The sequence below is a fragment of the Thalassophryne amazonica genome, chromosome 22, assembly GCF_902500255.1.
Source record: "Thalassophryne amazonica chromosome 22, fThaAma1.1, whole genome shotgun sequence".
Classification (NCBI taxonomy): domain Eukaryota; kingdom Metazoa; phylum Chordata; class Actinopteri; order Batrachoidiformes; family Batrachoididae; genus Thalassophryne; species Thalassophryne amazonica.
Window position 1 is genome coordinate 35684667 of NC_047124.1, and position 19119 is coordinate 35703785.

The 19119-nt window shown below is 40.8% G+C and overlaps 1 protein-coding gene across 3 annotated transcripts in view; it reads right to left on the reverse strand.

The window, feature by feature from the left end:
- The window catches only part of lmo3 (LIM domain only 3), a 148856-nt gene that overhangs the window by 110797 nt on the left and 18940 nt on the right, over nucleotides 1-19119 (reverse strand). The window lies entirely within an intron of this gene.

Genomic DNA, 19119 nt, shown 5'->3' on the forward strand with positions numbered 1-19119 from the left:
GTGGAAAAAGTGAAGTGCTGTGAACTTTTTCTGGATGCACTGTATGAATAGTGAGAAGGGGGTACAAATTTATCCTTATGTACTTTTTCCTATTACTTCTCAAGCATTCTTTGTTTGGTGATGTAGTATTTTTCTTTATGTGTTTTGCTTTTTTGAAATTAATTCATTCATGATAACTGGCTTCAATCACAGAGAAACTGGGAGAGCTGACAGTTCCTGTTTGGTATGTTTATGTATTTTGGATCAAGGATGAACGCTGCGAAAATGTAAAGTTGATGAGACAAATATTTTTGGAAAAAGTAACAATTTTAGCTAAACAATAAACAATGTACGTTGTGCTACAATGCAGTGTGGGAGTTTTGGGTTTAAAATGTTATTGAGGTTCATGTTAGTTTAACAGTGTTGTTAGTGTTATTGATTTATTGTGTTTTTGTAGTTCAGTTGGTTTAGTCAATTTACTTAAGTGTTATGTTGCTGTCACCATAAGTGATATAGTGCTTTTAATTGTCTTTTGCCTTTGTTTGACAACAATAAGTGACTGCTTTACGGCATAATTCAATTTAATTTATTTAATTTATATAGTATACAAATAATGAATGTTTATGAGTTCAATGGTACAAATATTTCATGAGGTGAAAGCTGGAACATACCATTCAATGAGGCAAAGCCGAATTAAATATTCATTCCATTGAAAGAACGTAAAAACGTTCATTTGTTTTATATAACGGCTAAAATAGATCCTTGTCATTTGATATTTTATTAATTTATAAATAATAGAAAAGGGACTTATATTTTGTTGTTTCACTGTAACCTGTAGTCCAATGATGCTGTGCACTGACTTTGGACTTCCATTAAAAAAAAAAAAAAAAGACTTTGTGTAGTCAAATATCACATCAGTGTTTCATGTGAACAGGTCTTCATGTATCCAGACGGTTTACAGCAGAGTGGATTTTGTGTGTGTGTGTGTGTTACAAGCAGCGTCAGTTAGCTCAGTCAAATCATGCCATTGTCCCCCCCGCACGCACGCGCAAGCACACACACACGCAACTGGGTCGATCAACTGCGTATGTCCTCAGTGCAGCAAAAACAAACAAAAAAAAAAAATCACGTCAGAAATGAGTCCAGCTTTTCTTCTCTCTTCCTGTTAACAGCCTCCAGACAGCACAGTGGATTTGTTTTTTGTGTGTGTGTGTGTGTGTGTGTTTGTGAAGAGAAATTACTAAGGTGATCACCAGCTGCTGGCCCTAAGCTTCACTCGCAGACCCCGCATTTAGATAAAGTTGAGGCATCAATGAAAGGCATTGATGTTGGAGACCGGCGAATATTCATTTACACAATTTCATCTGGGCAGTTAAGAGAAGCCGCATTTGTCTCTGTGCTTCTCTGCCTAACCCAAACATGGCAGCCTCATCAGTTACCGAAGGTCAAATTGCCCAAATTGTTTTTCCTCCAGAAGATTTCAACAGCCCGGGTGATGCACACGGCTCCCCTTTTCATCTGCTGTCCCCCACAGACTCTACATACACATGGACACAGACTGAACCACCTGCACACAAGGATGCACCCCCCCCCCCCTTGTGGTTCTGTCCTCCCCACACCGGCCTCTGCACTTGCCACTCCCTTCCCCCTCCGGGAGGCCGTGTGGCTCAGCTTCAGCAACCTCCCCTCCACCCCCAAGCTCGGTTGCACGGCAGGAAGCTGCTGCAACCCACAAGGACATTGCCTCAATTCGGATGACAGACTGTTTCAAAGTTTAGCATACATAAACAATCAAATGTATATGTGCGGTTGTTTTATTTCTGATGTGTGCCATTGTTATGTTCAACTAGTAATAATTGTGGATTAATTGCTGTATTTTTGTCTGAAGTAATTGGGTGTAATGTGAAATGCGCTTTTAAGGCCCAGTCCGATTGGGGAGAGGATTAATTGCGCATGAATTGAGTACACAAATTACGGGCGTTCATTGACATCTGCAACAAAATTGGCCAAAAATGACAAATGTCCCAGTATGAATTACAGATATATTAATAATGTATAGCGAATATATGACCAACAATCACGGATGTATAACATGTATGGAGGAAACGGATCGGACGCATTGCGATTATCATGGAAATATTACAGATGTATTGTTAATGCATCTGCATTGTGGTCATAAAAGAAGCGCCTTTTGGCATCACTATTCACACCAACACCACAACCTCTGGAGCAATTGCTGGACTCGGACAAGTTGGTTGGTATTGTAATGATCATAGAGTTGATGTTCATGTTGTCATGCAAGGGTTAAACCATTCATGACTTTGGTGGAGGGGAAGGGGGGAAGCCGCTCTGGGTTGTGAGACGGTGTTTTTTTTTCCCAAAAAGAGAGAGTTCAACGTGAGTTGCGGCTAAACAGCAACTCTTCCTTTTGTTGGAGTTAAACGTTCTGAAAGAGAACCGAGGTCCACGACTGACGTCTCTGTAGCTGGGGATTTACAGTATGTTGTTGGATGGCAGCAGCTATTATGTCTTTGGGGATCCATAACTACATCTGTACATCTCCACAGTTGGACCGGCACTGATTAGCAGGTATGTTGATTTCTGCCACATGTACTACTTTGGGTTTACCTGATGTGTTTGTTATGCATTTGCAAATTGTCTGTAAATTAGATGCAAAGCTGACGTGATACAAATGCTTTATCCATGCCCAATCTGTCTGCATTTGCTACAACTTATTTTCAGCTCAAAGCTCAAAAATCCTGGCAACGGAAAAACGTGCCTCTGCGGATAATTGCGGACGTGTGCAGATGTCAGCTGACTCATACAAGCATGTTTCATTGATATTGCGGATGTTTAGTGAATATGAGAAAATTTGGTGTGCAATCCATACGCACATCTTCCTAAACGCCAGTGGGACAGGGCCTTTAGGGATCAATAAAGTTGTTTGAATGTTGAGACCTGTTCCAATACTAATAAAATTAATTTAATAGGATAGGAAGCATAGTAACATACTATGCCAGTATGCTAACCATATGAAAGGGAGAATAAGTGGATCTTAAGTCTGGACTTGAAAATCTCCACAGAATCTGACTGTTTTATTGATGCAGGGAGATCATTCCACAGAACAGGGGCACGATAAGAGAAAGCTCTGTGACCCACAGACTTCTTATTCACCTTAGGGACACAAAGTCGTCCTGCACCCTGAGAACACAGAGACTGGGCCGGTACATAGGGTTTAATTAGGTCAGATAAGTAGGGAGGTGCCAGTCCTTGAACAATTTTATAAGTTAACAGTGGAACCTTAAAATCTGATCTCACTGGGACAGGAAGCCAGTGAAGAGACACCAAAATGGGTGTAACGTGGTGAAATCTTCTGCTTCATGTCAGACGTCTGGCAGCAGCATTTTGAACCAATTGGAGAGCCCTAATGTTGGACTGCGGTAAACCAGAAAATAGAACATTGCAGTAGTCCAATCTAGAAGAGACAAATGCATGAATCACGGTCTCAACATCAGCCATCGACAGGATGGGACGAATCTTCACTATATTTTGCAGGTGGAAGAAAGCAGTCCTAGTAATATCTCTAATGTGGAGGTCAAAGGACAATGTGGGATCAAAAATTACCCCAAGTTTCCTCACTTTGTCAGTGTGATGTATGACACATGAGCCGAGGCTGAATGTTAACTGGTCAAATTAATGCCGATGTCTCAAAGGACAAAGAACCATCATTTCAGTCTTATCAGAGATTAAAAGTGGGAAATTGCTGGACAGCCAGCTTTTTACTGACACAAGGCAATCTTCTAAGGATTTTATGTGCATGAGATTACCAGCAGTTAACAGCATGTATAACCGAGTACATCAGCATAGCAATGACATGGTAATCCGAAAATGCCACAATATGTGCCCAAGGTGCTATATAAAGGCAGAAAAACTGTGGGCCTAAGACGGACCCCTGTGGAACCCCAAATTTCCTGTCACTAAGGTTAGAGGTAGTATTGTTGTATAAAACAGGTAAAATCAAATTTGTCAGAACAATATGTGCCTTTGGACTCAGCGTATGTTGGTGGTGGTCACAATTTATGCAGAGCAACAATATATGACGAAGCATGTTTTGATGGTAGGAGGAAACTCATGCTGACACCGCGAGACAATGCAACATCCACGCAGGAAGCACCTGGCCAGTGTAGGACTCAAACCCCAGACCTTCCTCCACTGTTTGGCCTCCACCATAACCAAAGGAAATGTCCACAAAATTAAATCACTGTTTGAAATCAGTTTTTCAAACAGCATCACAACACCTGTAAGTGAGGTTCTGAGGAGCAGCGCGTAACCCTGTGGCGTCCCGTGAGGACTGACGCGATGTCAGAGTCCCGCCTGACTCAAACTCACCAAGCCTGACGTGAGCTGAGGAAAGATTGTGTTTTCATTTACATTTATACACCTGGTTCAACAGAGTGCAATACACAGCGCCAAAGTTGATTGTGAAGGAGGCAAAGAAAGCAGCGCGCTCTACATGCTGGTTATCTCTGGGTGATAGCCAGCTTTCTGCCGCCGTAATAAATCCCGCCGTGTTGACAGCTCTCTGCGTTCGCCTGCATTTACAATCTTAGTAAAACCACTGGAGAGAAAAATTGAAGTTGGATTAAAAATGAATGAATAGATAGATAAATAAATGCATGTTCTCCCGGTGCCGTCTTTAAGTGATGCCCGGCAGCTTTTCGGCGCTCACGCTGGCCTCGGAGGTGCCGCTGCGCTCAGCAGGCTGGTCTGCCGCAGTGCCCCTTTTCTCAGTGTTTTACCCCAAACGTCTCATCGAGTCATCACACAAATCATCTCCGGATAAAACAGGAGAGGCGTCTGTACGCAACACCAGCCGACTGCGTTTCTTCACTCCTTAGTATTTTTCTGTGTTGTGACGGAGGATTATTGTGGGTCTGCTGGTGAGATCTCACGCGGTCGTAGACCCTGGAAGAATTCTATTAACCCTGTTATATTAGAACTAATGACACGCCGGCCTGCTAAGCCGAACAGGATCAACTCCAGGGGATGATGAAAGCTAATAATTGACTTTTAGAGCAAACACAAAAAAACTTGATTAATATTAATTTATCCTTATTTTTCCTCTCTTGGTCTGAACAGTCCAGTAGCCCAAAAGACTGAGCTCAAAAATGGCCAAATAGGCTCATGGAAATTTTGTAGAACAAGCTGAGCTTTTCAGGAAAATTCCAGAGAAATGTGTAGAATCGTACGAAAAGTCCCCAAAAATCCCCCGAGGCCTTTTTCAAAAATCACAGATGGCGTCTTAACGGCTGCCGTTTCACCACTTCATTTTTTTTAAACATATGTTTGCTTGGGGCACAAGAAACTGAAGGTGAAAAATGAGAAAAACTTAGCATGTGGATTGTGTCACAGAAAATGATCTTTCTGGAATATTAATAAGCATAAATATAAAATAGGAGCCATTTGGAGTCAGATATGGACATTTAATTGGTTTCTGACATTTCCAAAAGCTGAAACCTCTCGATCATGCCTGCATGGTGTTTCCCATGACTTAAAGCACAAGTCACCAAAAATATGTAGAAAAAAATACAATGGCAACAACATTGGATTCCAATATGGCCAGAATCTTACTTTACAAAGGTCAGAACCTCTAGATCATCATTGTGAAGCATTTCCCATGTTTTAATACACACACAGGATCATGTTTTCAACCTTTCAAGAAGCAAACATATGTAAAATAATATATATAACGCAATGCTAAAATACGTATGAGCATAAAAATAGGAAACAGAATCTGACCTTTTGACCTGTTAAAATAGGTCCAGCTTAGGCATCGTTGAATTTGTCCAAAGTCTGTGTCCCAAGAATACCGAAGCCATAAAACCACTCAAAAATTTAATTTCCCTCAGCTTATAATTTTAGATGAACTCATACATTTTAAAAAATGCTATAAGAGTAACAATATTTCAACCTGTACATCTAATATCTTAATGATGAAATAACTCCTGGAATTTCAAACCATTTTTCCCACAAAGACGAGACTAGTGTGGGTGAAAAATAGGCAATGGGCAGATTTTGAGTTCTTCTGAATCTTACGAATGCAGCAAATACATCTTAAATCTTTATCATAATTTCTTTCAAAAGAATCATAATTTAAGGTTCTGGTTTCTCTTACTGGGTAACATTTCTGTTTAATGCTTTAAAAATTGATTTTTTTTTTTTTTTTTAAGGTTTCTCGATTGTATCACTTTCCTGTCAGGACTGCCACATCAAAATTTTGCTCTTAATTACAATAATCATAATAAATTAGCAAAAAAGTGGTACATAAAAAACTGGTGTCATTTTAATTCACATTGAACTCTATTTGTCTGTGCTGTTTGAACAATAACTCATTTTAAAAAGCAGTCAATTCTAATCCATATAGATATTTGTGGTTTTATTGTAAATATCAGATATTGGGCATTTTTCACTATTTTTTAAGGACTTTCATGTTATTTCAGCATTGGGGTGTATTGGTAAAAAGACAGACAAAAATTTTACAAATTGCTCAGTTGGTTTACAACCCTAAAACCAATGAAGTCTGGACGTTGTGTAAAATGTAACTAAAAACAGAATACAATGATTTTCAAATCCCCTTCAACCTATATTCAGTTGAATAGACCTCAAAGACAAGATATTTAATGTTCAAACTGATAAACTTTATTGTTTTTGTGCAAATATTTGCTCATTTTGAAATGGATGCCTGCAACAGGTTTCTAAAAAGCTGGGACAGTGGTATGTTTACCACTGTGTTACATCACCTTTCCTTCTAACAACACTCAATAAGCGTTTGGGAACTGAGGACATTAATTGCGAGTCATACTTGGGTATAAAAGGAAAGGTGATGTAACACAGTGGGAAACATACCACTGTCCCAGCTTTTTAGAAACCTGTTGCAGGCATCCATTTCAAAATGAGCAAATATTTGCACAAAAACAATAAAGTTTATCAGTTTGAACATTAAATATCTTGTCTTTGAGGTCTATTCAACTGAATATAGGTTGAAGGGGATTTAAAAATCATTGTATTCTGTTTTTATTTACATTTCACATAATGTCCCAACTTCACTGGAATTGGGGTTGTATTGATAAATTAAAGTTTAAGAAAAAGAAAAGCGATAATTATGATATTGATGTATAAATTTACGTTGAAACCATTAATAACTGGAAAAGAAATGGCAGTGATTTAGAAAATATAATGCAGGATTGAATAAAAACACTCAACGACGTCCCTTCGGCTGCTCCCTTGTTTTTACTCAGGGTCGCCAAAGCAAATCTGAGGTGGATGCACATATTTTACACTGTGACACACAGTTACTGAAACGTGTGGTGGGTTTTACAAATAAATCTGTATTTGTAAATATGTAATTTTTTTTTAATTTGTAAAAAAAAAAAAAAAAAATTCTGTTCAAGTCCTTCATCACTTTTAGCGAATGTGTGGCTGCGCAACCTGCCATTTACTGATAACTGTCTTATACCCACCAGCCAACCACTGACATCAGGAAACCAATGTACCCATAATGCAATGCGGCATGTGTGTCTAAGCGCTAAAACCTTCAAAATTAGTGCATTACTTTAAAACTAAGAGGTATAGCTGATATTTTCACTTTGTAAAATGACTGACGTGGCGTTAATTTCACTAACTTGTCCGGAATTAGTTGGTTTAAAATTAGAATCATAAGTCAAAACTGTCTGCCTGTGCAAGACTCCAGTGAAAAGACTGGCAGGTCTGTATGGTGTGAAGAGAAATTAGCTTTTTTTTCTCTTCTTTTGATTTCAGACTTTACAAATGTTTGTAACTGTTATGCTTTATTCACTATGCCCGCAAAATATGTTAGAGGTCTAAAAATTATTGGAACTAAATTTAATGGAAGCTAATTGGTCCACTTATGGTTTTCAAAATTATCTGTAAAGCTAATCCACTGAAAATGTTAGCTACAGGCCCGACTCCACAGCATCAGTTACAATGTTTCTGACCTGGCCTCTTTTTTCACAGTAAATAAGAGGCAGGTGTGTGAAAAAGTCGTCCACATCCAGCAGACACACAGAGTCTTTTCTCGCAGGCCGCGTCACTCACCGTGTCAATGCAGAAAGAAAAACTGAACCGGCTCTCAGAACTCTGAGGAGCCTTGAGCGTGAAGTACAGAACACATCAATTAGACAACAAACACTATCAACCAATCAATCTGTGTCAGTATGTTGGTCACCATTGCAACAGGTATCAGAAATGAATTTATTGCCAAGTAAGTTCTCACATACAAGGAATTTGATCTGGTGTCATTGGTGCATAAACAACAATAAAGTACATTGGACTACATTGGATGATGTTGAAATTGAGGATGGCCCAGTGGTTGTTCCAGCAATATCAAACATTTTGTGTCTGCTACCTACAACGCACGTGGAATGTCTCAAACCTAAACCTACTTCTAGGCATCATATATGCTACTCTGGAACCACCCCTAAACCCAAACAGTTCACCTGTCAACCCCACTGAGGTCCTTAGTCTGGGACTCATTAACATAAGATCACTGTCCTCAAAATCATTGTTAATTAATGATCTAATTATTGATCAACACTTAGATGTGATTGGGTTATGTGAAACCTGGCTTAAACCTACAGCTGTCCTCCCCTTAAAATAGGTCTGCCCACCAGCATATACATTTAGTCACGTCCCTCGTGATGCGAAGCAAGGCGGGGGTGTTGCTCTTATTTATCAATCTAGGTTTAGCTTATTAGCTGTTGGGGGTCACAAATATAACTCATTTGAGCATCTGATTCTCCGCTCAGGATATTATGCATTGCCAAGGTCAGAAGAATAAAAATCAGCCGTGTTACTTTGTCACTGTATATAGACCTCCTGGCCTATATTTTGAATTCTTACATGAATTGGGTGCATTCATCTCTAACTTGTCAACTTGTGCAGATAACATTCTGATCATTGGTGACTTGAATGTTCATTTTAATAAGCCTTCTGATCCCCTCTGCAAATCATTTATGGAAATTGTGGATGCATTAGGATTTCGGCAATGCATTCAGGACTCGACGCACATTAGTGGAAATACCCTGGATTTGGTTCTTGCACGTGGTATTGCCGTCAAATACTGACATCATACGCAACCTGTTTATTTGATCCTATACCAACAAAACTGTTTAAGGACCTGTGGCCCACTCTTGGGCCGACTGTGGTGGAAATGATTAATCTTTCTTTAACTTCTGGATCTTTTCCTAAATGTTTCAAATCTGCAGTGATTAAACCATTACTTAAGAAACCTAATCTTGACCTTAGTGTATTGAAAAACTATCGGCCGATATCAAATCTATCATTTTTCTTTAAAATTGGTGTCACGGCAGCTTGTGGACTATCTTACTGAGAATAATCTCTTTGAGCCACTGCAGTCTGCTTTTAGAAAATATCATTCCACAGAGACGGTTCTCACTAAAGTGGTGAATGATCTTCTGCTTACAATGGATTCGGACACCACTACGGTTCTGTTGCTGTTAGATCTCAGTGCTGCATTTGATACAGTGGATCATCATATTGTACTTGATAGGCTGCAAAATCATTCTGGGATTACTGGGAGTGCCCTTGCATGGCTGACGTCATACTTGACCAGTTGTTCTCACTGTATTTTGTACAGCAACACTACCTCTAACCTTAGTGACATGAAATTTGTGGTTCCACATGGGACCGTCTTAGGCCACCTGCTTTTCTCCCATTTATAAAACACCCCTTGGGCACATATTTCGGCATTTTGGGATTACCTTTCATTGTTTGCTGATCATACTCAGTTATACATGCCAATAACTGCTGGTAATCTTATTCACATAAAATCCGTAGAAGATTGCCTTGCATCAGTGAGAATTTGGATGTCAAGAAACTTCCTACTTTTAAACTCTGGTGAGACTGAAATGATGGTTCTTGGTCCAGTGAGACATCGGCATCAATGTGACCAGTTAAAGCTTAGCCTAGGCTTGTGTGTCATACATCACACTGACAAAGTGAGGAACCTTGGCGTAATTTTTGATCCTACGTTGTCCTTTGACCTCCACATTAGAAACATTACTAGGACTGCTTTCTTCCACCTGCAAAATATAGTGAAGATTCATCCCATCCTGTCTATGGCTGATGCTGAGACCCTGATCCATGCGTTTGTCTCTTCTAGATTACACTACTACTATGTTCTATTTTCTGGTTTACTGCAGTCCAGCATTAGGGCTCTCCAATTGGTTCAAAATGCTGCTGCCAGACGTTTGACACGAAGCAGAAAGTTTGACCACATTACACCCATTTTCGCGTCTCTTCACTGGCTTCCTGTCGCAGTGAGATCAGATTTTAAGGTTCTGCTACTAGTCTATAAAACTGTTCATGGACTGGCACCTCCCTACCTAGCTGACCTAATTAAACCTTACGTACCGGCCCGGGCTTTACGTTCTCAGGGTGCAGGACTACTTTGTGTCCCTAAGGTGAATAAGAAGTCTGCAGGTCACAGAGCTTTCTCTTATCGTGTCCCTGTTCTGTGGAATGATCTCCCTGCGTCAATGAAACAGTCAGATTCTGTGGAGATTTTCAAATCCAGACTTAAGACGCACTTATTTTGTATCACAGGAAGTGATACAATACCGCAGTGAGAGCCAACCACTCTACTGGTGGTTGGCTCTCACTGCGGTATTGTATCACTTCCTGTTCCGGAGCACAGCGGTGTTTTTCTGTATCTGTTAGCTGTTTAATCTGCGCAGTTAGATTGATCTAGTTATCTAGATTACGATTTGATTCCCAGTGTAATCTTTACGTGCCTTAACTAAAGCACTCCTTCTGCTGAATCACCTCTAAATTATTTACACATTATTCACTTTGCGTGTTTTTAGGAATCCGCTAGCTTAGCGTAGCTACTAGCTCTTAGCCGATTTAGCATGGCGGCTTCTCCTGTCTCTCCCACACTTTTCTGCTCTGGGTGTGAAATGTTTAGTTATTCCTCGGCCTCCTTTAGCAGTAACGGTAATTGTAATAAGTGTAGCTTATTCATAGCTTTGGAGGCCAGGCTGGGCGAACTGGAGACTCGGCTCCGCACCGTGGAAAATTCTACAGCTAGCCAGGCCCCTGTAGTCGGTGCGGACCAAGGTAACTTAGCCGCCGTTAGTTCCCCTCTGGCAGATCCCGAGCAGCCGGGAAAGCAGGCCGACTGGGTGACTGTGAGAAGGAAGCGTAGTTCTAAACAGAAGCCCCGTGTACACCGCCAACCCGTTCACATTTGTAACCGTTTTTCCCCACTCGAGGACACACCCGCCGAGGATCAAACTCTGGTTTTTGGCGACTCTGTTTTGAGAAATGTGAAGTTAGCGACACCAGCAACCATTGTCAATTGTCTTCCGGGGGCCAGAGCAGGCGACATTGAAGGAAATTTGAAACTGCTGGCTAAAGCTAAGCGTAAATTTGGTAAGATTGTAATTCACGTCGGCAGTAATGACACCCGGTTACGCCAATCGGAGGTCACTAAAATTAACATTGAATCGGTGTGTAACTTTGCAAAAACAATGTCGGACTCTGTAGTTTTCTCTGGGCCCCTCCCCAATCAGACCGGGAGTGACATGTTTAGCCGCATGTTCTCCTTGAATTGCTGGCTGTCTGAGTGGTGTCCAAAAAATGAGGTGGGCTTCATAGATAATTGGCAAAGCTTCTGGGGAAAACCTGGTCTTGTTAGGAGAGACGGCATCCATCCCACTTTGGATGGAGCAGCTCTCATTTCTAGAAATCTGGCCAATTTTCTTAAATCCTCCAAACCGTGACTATCCAGGGTTGGGACCAGGAAGCAGAGTTGTAGTCTTACACACCTCTCTGCAGCTTCTCTCCCCCTGCCATCCCCTCATTACCCCATCCCCGTAGAGACGGTGCCTGCTCCTAGACCACCAATAACCAGCAAAAATCTATTTAAGCATAAAAATTCAAAAAGAAAAAAATAATATAGCATCTTCAACTGCACCACAGACTAAAACAGTTAAATGTGGTCTATTAAACATTAGGTCTCTCTCTTCTAAGTCCCTGTTAGTAAATGATATAATAATTGATCAACATATTGATTTATTCTGCCTTACAGAAACCTGGTTACAGCAGGATGAATATGTTAGTTTAAATGAGTCAACACCCCCGAGTCACACTAACTGCCAGAACGCTCGTAGCACGGGCCGAGGAGGAGGATTAGCAGCAATCTTCCATTCCAGTTTATTAATTAATCAAAAACCCAGACAGAGCTTTAATTCATTTGAAAGCTTGACTCTTAGTCTTGTCCATCCAAATTGGAAGTCCCAAAAACCAGTTTTATTTGTTATTATCTATCGTCCACCTGGTTGTTACACTGAGTTTCTCTGTGAATTTTCAGACCTTTTGTCTGACTTAGTGCTTAGCTCAGATAAGATAATTATAGTGGGCGATTTTAACATCCACACAGATGCTGAGAATGACAGCCTCAACACTGCATTTAATCTATTATTAGACTCAATTGGCTTTGCTCAAAATGTAAATGAGTCCACCCACCACTTTAATCATATCTTAGATCTTGTTCTGACTTATGGTATGGAAATTGAAGACTTAACAGTATTCCCTGAAAACCCCCTTCTGTCTGATCATTTCTTAATAACATTTACATTTACTCTGATGGACTACCCAGCAGTGGGGAATAAGTTTCATTACACTAGAAGTCTTTCAGAAAGCGCTGTAACTAGGTTTAAGGATATGATTCCTTCTTTATGTTCTCTAATGCCATATACCAACATAGTGCAGAGTAGCTACCTAAACTCTGTAAGTGAGATAGAGTATCTCGTCAATAGTTTTACATCCTCATTGAAGACAACTTTGGATGCTGTAGCTCCTCTGAAAAAGAGAGCTTTAAATCAGAAGTGCCTGACTCCGTGGTATAACTCACAAACTCGTAGCTTAAAGCAGATAACCCGTAAGTTGGAGAGGAAATGGCGTCTCACTAATTTAGAAGATCTTCACTTAGCCTGGAAAAAGAGTCTGTTGCTCTATAAAAAAGCCCTCCGTAAAGCTAGGACATCTTTCTACACATCACTAATTGAAGAAAATAAGAACAACCCCAGGTTTCTTTTCAGCACTGTAGCCAGGCTGACAAAGAGTCAGAGCTCTATTGAGCTGAGTATTCCATTAACTTTAACTAGTAATGACTTCATGACTTTCTTTGCTAACAAAATTTTAACTATTAGAGAAAAAATTACTCATAACCATCCCAAAGACGTATCGTTATCTTTGGCTGCTTTCAGTGATGCCGGTATTTGGTTAGACTCTTTCTCTCCGATTGTTCTGAGTTATTTTCATTAGTTACTTCATCCAAACCATCAACATGTTTATTAGACCCCATTCCTACCAGGCTGCTCAAGGAAGCCCTACCATTATTTAATGCTTCGATCTTAAATATGATCAATCTATCTTTGTTAGTTGGCTATGTACCACAGGCTTTTAAGGTGGCAGTAATTAAACCATTACTTAAAAAGCCATCACTTGACCCAGCTATCTTAGCTAATTATAGGCCAATCTCCAACCTTCCTTTTCTCTCAAAAATTCTTGAAAGGGTAGTTGTAAAACAGCTAACTGATCATCTGCAGAGGAATGGTCTATTTGAAGAGTTTCAGTCAGGTTTTAGAATTCATCATAGTACAGAAACAGCATTAGTGAAGGTTACAAATGATCTTCTTATGGCCTTGGACAGTGGACTCATCTCTGTGCTTGTTCTGTTAGACCTCAGTGCTGCTTTTGATACTGTTGACCATAAAATTTTATTACAGAGATTAGAGCATGCCATAGGTATTAAAGGCACTGCGCTGCGGTGGTTTGAATCATATTTGTCTAATAGATTACAATTTGTTCATGTAAATGGGGAATCTTCTTCACAGACTAAAGTTAATTATGGAGTTCCACAAGGTTCTGTGCTAGGACCAATTTTATTCACTTTATACATGCTTCCCTTAGGCAGTATTATTAGACGGTATTGCTTAAATTTTCATTGTTACGCAGATGATACCCAGCTTTATCTATCCATGAAGCCAGAGGACACACACCAATTAGCTAAACTGCAGGATTGTCTTACAGACATAAAGACATGGATGACCTCTAATTTCCTGCTTTTAAACTCATAAAACTGAAGTTATTGTACTTGGCCCCACAAATCTTAGAAACATGGTGTCTAACCAGATCCTTACTCTGGATGGCATTACCCTGACCTCTAGTAATACTGTGAGAAATCTTGGAGTCATTTTTGATCAGGATATGTCATTCAAAGCGCATATTAAACAAATATGTAGAACTGCTTTTTGCATTTACGCAATATCTTTAAAATCAGAAAGGTCTTGTCTCAGAGTGATGCTGAAAAACTAATTCATGCATTTATTTCCTCTAGGCTGGACTATTGTAATTCATTATTATCAGTTGGCCTAAAAGTTCCCTAAAAAGCCTTCAGTTAATTCAAAATGCTGCAGCTAGAGTACTGACGGGGACTAGACGGAGAGAGCATATCTCACCCATATTGGCTTCCTGTTAATTCTAGAATAGAATTTAAAATTCTTCTTCTTACTTATAAGGTTTTGAATAATCAGGTCCCATCTTATCTTAGGGACCTCGTAGTACCATATCACCCCAATAGAGCGCTTCGCTCTCAGACTGCAGGCTTACTTGTAGTTCCTAGGGTTTGTAAGAGTAGAATGGGAGGCAGAGCCTTCAGCTTTCAGGCTCCTCTCCTGTGGAACCAGCTCCCAATTCAGATCAGGGAGACAGACACCCTCTCTACTTTTAAGATTAGGCTTAAAACTTTCCTTTTTGCTAAAGCTTATAGTTAGGGCTGGATCAGGTGACCCTGAACCATCCCTTGGTTATGCTGCTATAGACTTAGACTGCTGGGGGGTTCCCATGATGCACTGTTTCTTTCTCTTTTTGCTCTGTATGCACCACTCTGCATTTAATCATTAGTGATTGATCTCTGCTCCCCTCCACAGCATGTCTTTTTCCTGGTTCTCTCCCTCAGCCCCAACCAGTCCCAACAGAAGACTGCCCCTCCCTGAGCCTGGTTCTGCTGGAGGTTTCTTCCTGTCAAAAGGGAGTTTTTCCTTCCCACTGTAGCCAAGTGCTTGCTCACAGGGGGTCGTTTTGACCGTTGGGGTTTTCTATAATTATTGTATGGCCTTGCCTTACAATATAAAGCGCCTTGGGGCAACTGTTTGTTGTGATTTGGCGCTATATAAAAAAATTGATTGATTGATTGATTGATTATTTTCCCTTTCATATGGCTAGCATACTGGTATAGTATAGTTTTATGCATTTTACTCTCTTAATTCATTTTATTAGTAATTGGAGCGTGCCGCGGCCTCAACTTTACCTAAATTCTGGGTCTTTTAGTGAAGTTTAGGGCTAGTGGCCGGAGATCACCTGAGTATTTCCTGTTTTTCTTGTCATTTAATGCTGACAAATTATACAGTATTTTTTGTCTTTCTGATGCCTGATTCTGTTTTTCCTCTGTTTAAGGTGCAGCTCCATCCAGAGATGGTTGTGGTATTTGTGTTGGAGACCCTCCTGTCCTGTGCACCAACAGCATTTCCTGTATATTTGTTTTGTGAATTGTTCTGTAATTTATGTCTGTATCATGACCCAAGCAGAGGGTCACCTCTTTGAGTCTGGTCTGCTTGAGGTTTCTTCCTCAGAGGGAGTTTTGTCTTACCACCGTTGCTCTGCGGGTTAGTAAGGTTAGACCTTACTTGTGTGAAGCACCTTGAGGCAACTTATCTTAATTGCTAGACTGAATCTTAATTGCTGATGCATTCATTCATTCATTCACACTTTACAGAACTATAATTTTACCAAACTCACATCTGTTTGTTGTTGTTTAAATGTTCTTCAGCTCCTTTGTGTTTGTGGAGTATATGTACATATATATAAATACATAAACAGACTTTGTCCGCCCAGTGCTGTCGTCGGTGTACACAGGAGGTGTCGGCATGAGGATGTTTGCTCTGAAGATCTCTCAGTGTTCTTTCTCTCTTTGAAATGCAGCACTGCAGGAACTGAAGCCGAACTGGACACGTCAACACCTCACATCTACAGTCTACCCCACTTCACGTGGTTAGTTTGTAACTGCAGCCCAAAAGTCCAGTTTGACCAAACGTCAATATGCGACAAAGTGGGTATCCACGGTAACCAGAACTAGAACTATGACCACAACCAAAACATATCTGAATGTTCCCTGAGAACACAGAAGTGAAGCAGACCGCTGTTTGTGTTGCCAGAGAGAATTGATGTTGCTGTCAACCCCCCCCACTAAATGCAGCAACAGGACCACCTCGCCAAACGTACATACGTGATGAGTTGGGGGTGTGAGCACTTTGTGTTCAGCTCACTGTACAGTGAATGTCACAGTTGTCAATTCCTGCATTTCAGGCCTCCAACACATTTTTAATAAGTTGGCGAGGGGGCAGTTAAGGGCTAGTAAGGAGGCAGGTGCAGGCCAAGAACGTGTTTCCAGAACAGAAGGTTCCCGGTTCAAGACCACCCCTGCCCATTCTCCGTGTCATGTGAAGTTGTGCCAGGAAGAAAAACCCAGTGTAAAACTTGTGCCAAATCAACTTGCATCTGGGATCTGCTGCGGTGACCTCAAGAAAAAAAAAAAAGAAAAACCTGAGGAATTAACTCATGATGTCAGGAACCTGGACCCCAAAAAGCTGGACACAAAGGCGAGACTCACACAGAGGTGTACAGTGTAAAAATGGATTTACTAAAGAATCAAGCAAAGGTCTGTACACAGGAAGACAAACCAAAATCAGCAACAATTTTCAGTTTGATTTATTTTCATTTATATAGCACGAAATCATAACAAAGTTGCCTCAAGGCGCTTCACACAAGTAAGATCTAACCTTACTAACGCCCAGAGCAAGAAGTCCAAATCATGAGACTAAGTCAAGGTCAAAAACAGGCAAAAGGTTCAGTACACGGTGAGGCAAAAAACAAGGTAAATTACTGAGAAAACTGCTGTAATGAAAACACGAGGAACAAGGAACTGGCAAAGACAGGAAGGAAAACAAAGGGTTTAAATAACAGGTGCGATTAGGGAAAATGAGACACAGGTGTGGGAGAACAACCAGGAAGAGGACGTGGCAAACAAAAGGGGCTGGACACACCCAGACCCAACCCTAAACACAAGACAAGAGCATGCAGTCAGACAAACACAACGCAGACAAAACCTGAACACAAAGAAAAAAAACAAACACGAATACAATGAAAATACAAAAACCCACACATGAAATAACCACCCACATAACAAATCATGTAAAAAACAAACAAACAAAAAAAAAAACATAATGTTGCTATGACAACAGGTGATTTGGTAGAAAAGCACTCTCAGCAGCAAAGATGGAAAGAGAATCTCCAGCTTGTCAACAAATCTGACAAAATCTTTTGAAATATTTAAAATAAACTATTCCTTACAGATAGCTTGGAAGGCATTTTTATATTTCTCCTTCTAAAGTCCAAAATATCAATAAATGATTCAAGGAATGTGGAGGAATTTCAGAGCATGAAAGGCAAGAGCACAAATCTAAAATGAACAGACGTGATCCCTGATCCCTCAGACAGCACTGCATCAACAACTGGCATTCATCAATACCTGATATAATCACATGGGCAAGGGATTACATTGTGAAACCTTTGTCAAGCACTCCAGTACAGAAGTCATAAATGCCACTGAAATGTTTACTGTTCAACAAGAAGCTTCATGTCATCCTTGTCCAGAAGCAGTGTTGACTTCTTTGACCTCAGAAGCATCTAGATTGGACCATCACACAGTGGTGTATGAAATTAAAGTTAAAATACCATCAAGTCACATCTGGGACATGCGCTGGTTCTGTGTCACGACACACTGGCTCCTGGATGGCAACCACCCAGGCACACAACCTTGAAGACATGGCCACCTTTCTAAATTAACCATCTGTCTACTGCAGCCAAGTGAAAAGTGGGCGTGTCCAAAAACACTCAGGGAGCTGCAAGTTGAATCACGGACAGAGAAAAGGACCACGTGGCCAAAACGCTGATGCTGACAAAGCAAGTACAAATATCAATCGGCATTAAAATTTACACCAGAAAATGACAACAGCCATCAAAGACAAAATTAACATCTGACAAACATCTTCAGCCGCATTTATCGACTCTGAAACGGGAGGATTTCAGATCATTTGTGGCTGTAAACAGTGTTTTTTGAGGTGTTCTTCAGATAAATGATTTATTTGCTCTCTGGTGAACTCATTTTAATTATTCTCTGACCATGCACCATTAATTATTTATTACTTCTAAAAAAAAATAACTGATTATTGATAAATCACATCATTAATCAAAATTATTTTCTGTACCTCCAGGGTTTGGAGGCTCTTCTTCAATGGCTGTCACTCACAGTGGCCCCGCCCACAGTTGTACAGCTGCGTGCACACTGCCTCATGCACTACCAGCATTTCCCAGAATGCCGTGCTGCAGACCACCAGCAGCACATAACACAGAGGAACAGAAGACAGAGGAACAGAAGACACCAGGAGAGTCCAGAAACCAACAAGCAGCCAAAACCCAACGTGACCTCAACATTACATCCTCAAACGGCCTTCAAACTGTAAATAAGAAGGTCAGCAAGACACAAACATCAGAGAGCACTGAAGGACCACAACCACGAGGACAAACACCAGAGAGCACTGAGGACCACAACCACGAGGACAAACACCAGAGAGCACTGAGGACCACAACCACGAGGACAAACACCAGACAGCACTGAGGACCACAACCACGAGGACAAACACCAGAGAGCACTGAGGACCACAACCACGAGGACAAACACCAGAGAGCACTGAGGACCACAACCACGAGGACAAACACCAGACAGCACTGAGGACCACAACCACGAGGACAAACACCAGAGAGCACTGAGGACCACAACCACGAGGACAAACACCAGAGAGCACTGAGGACCACAACCACGAGGACAAACACCAGACAGCACTGAGGACCACAACCACGAGGACAAACACCAGAGAGCACTGAGGACCACAACCATGAGGACAAACACCAGAGAGC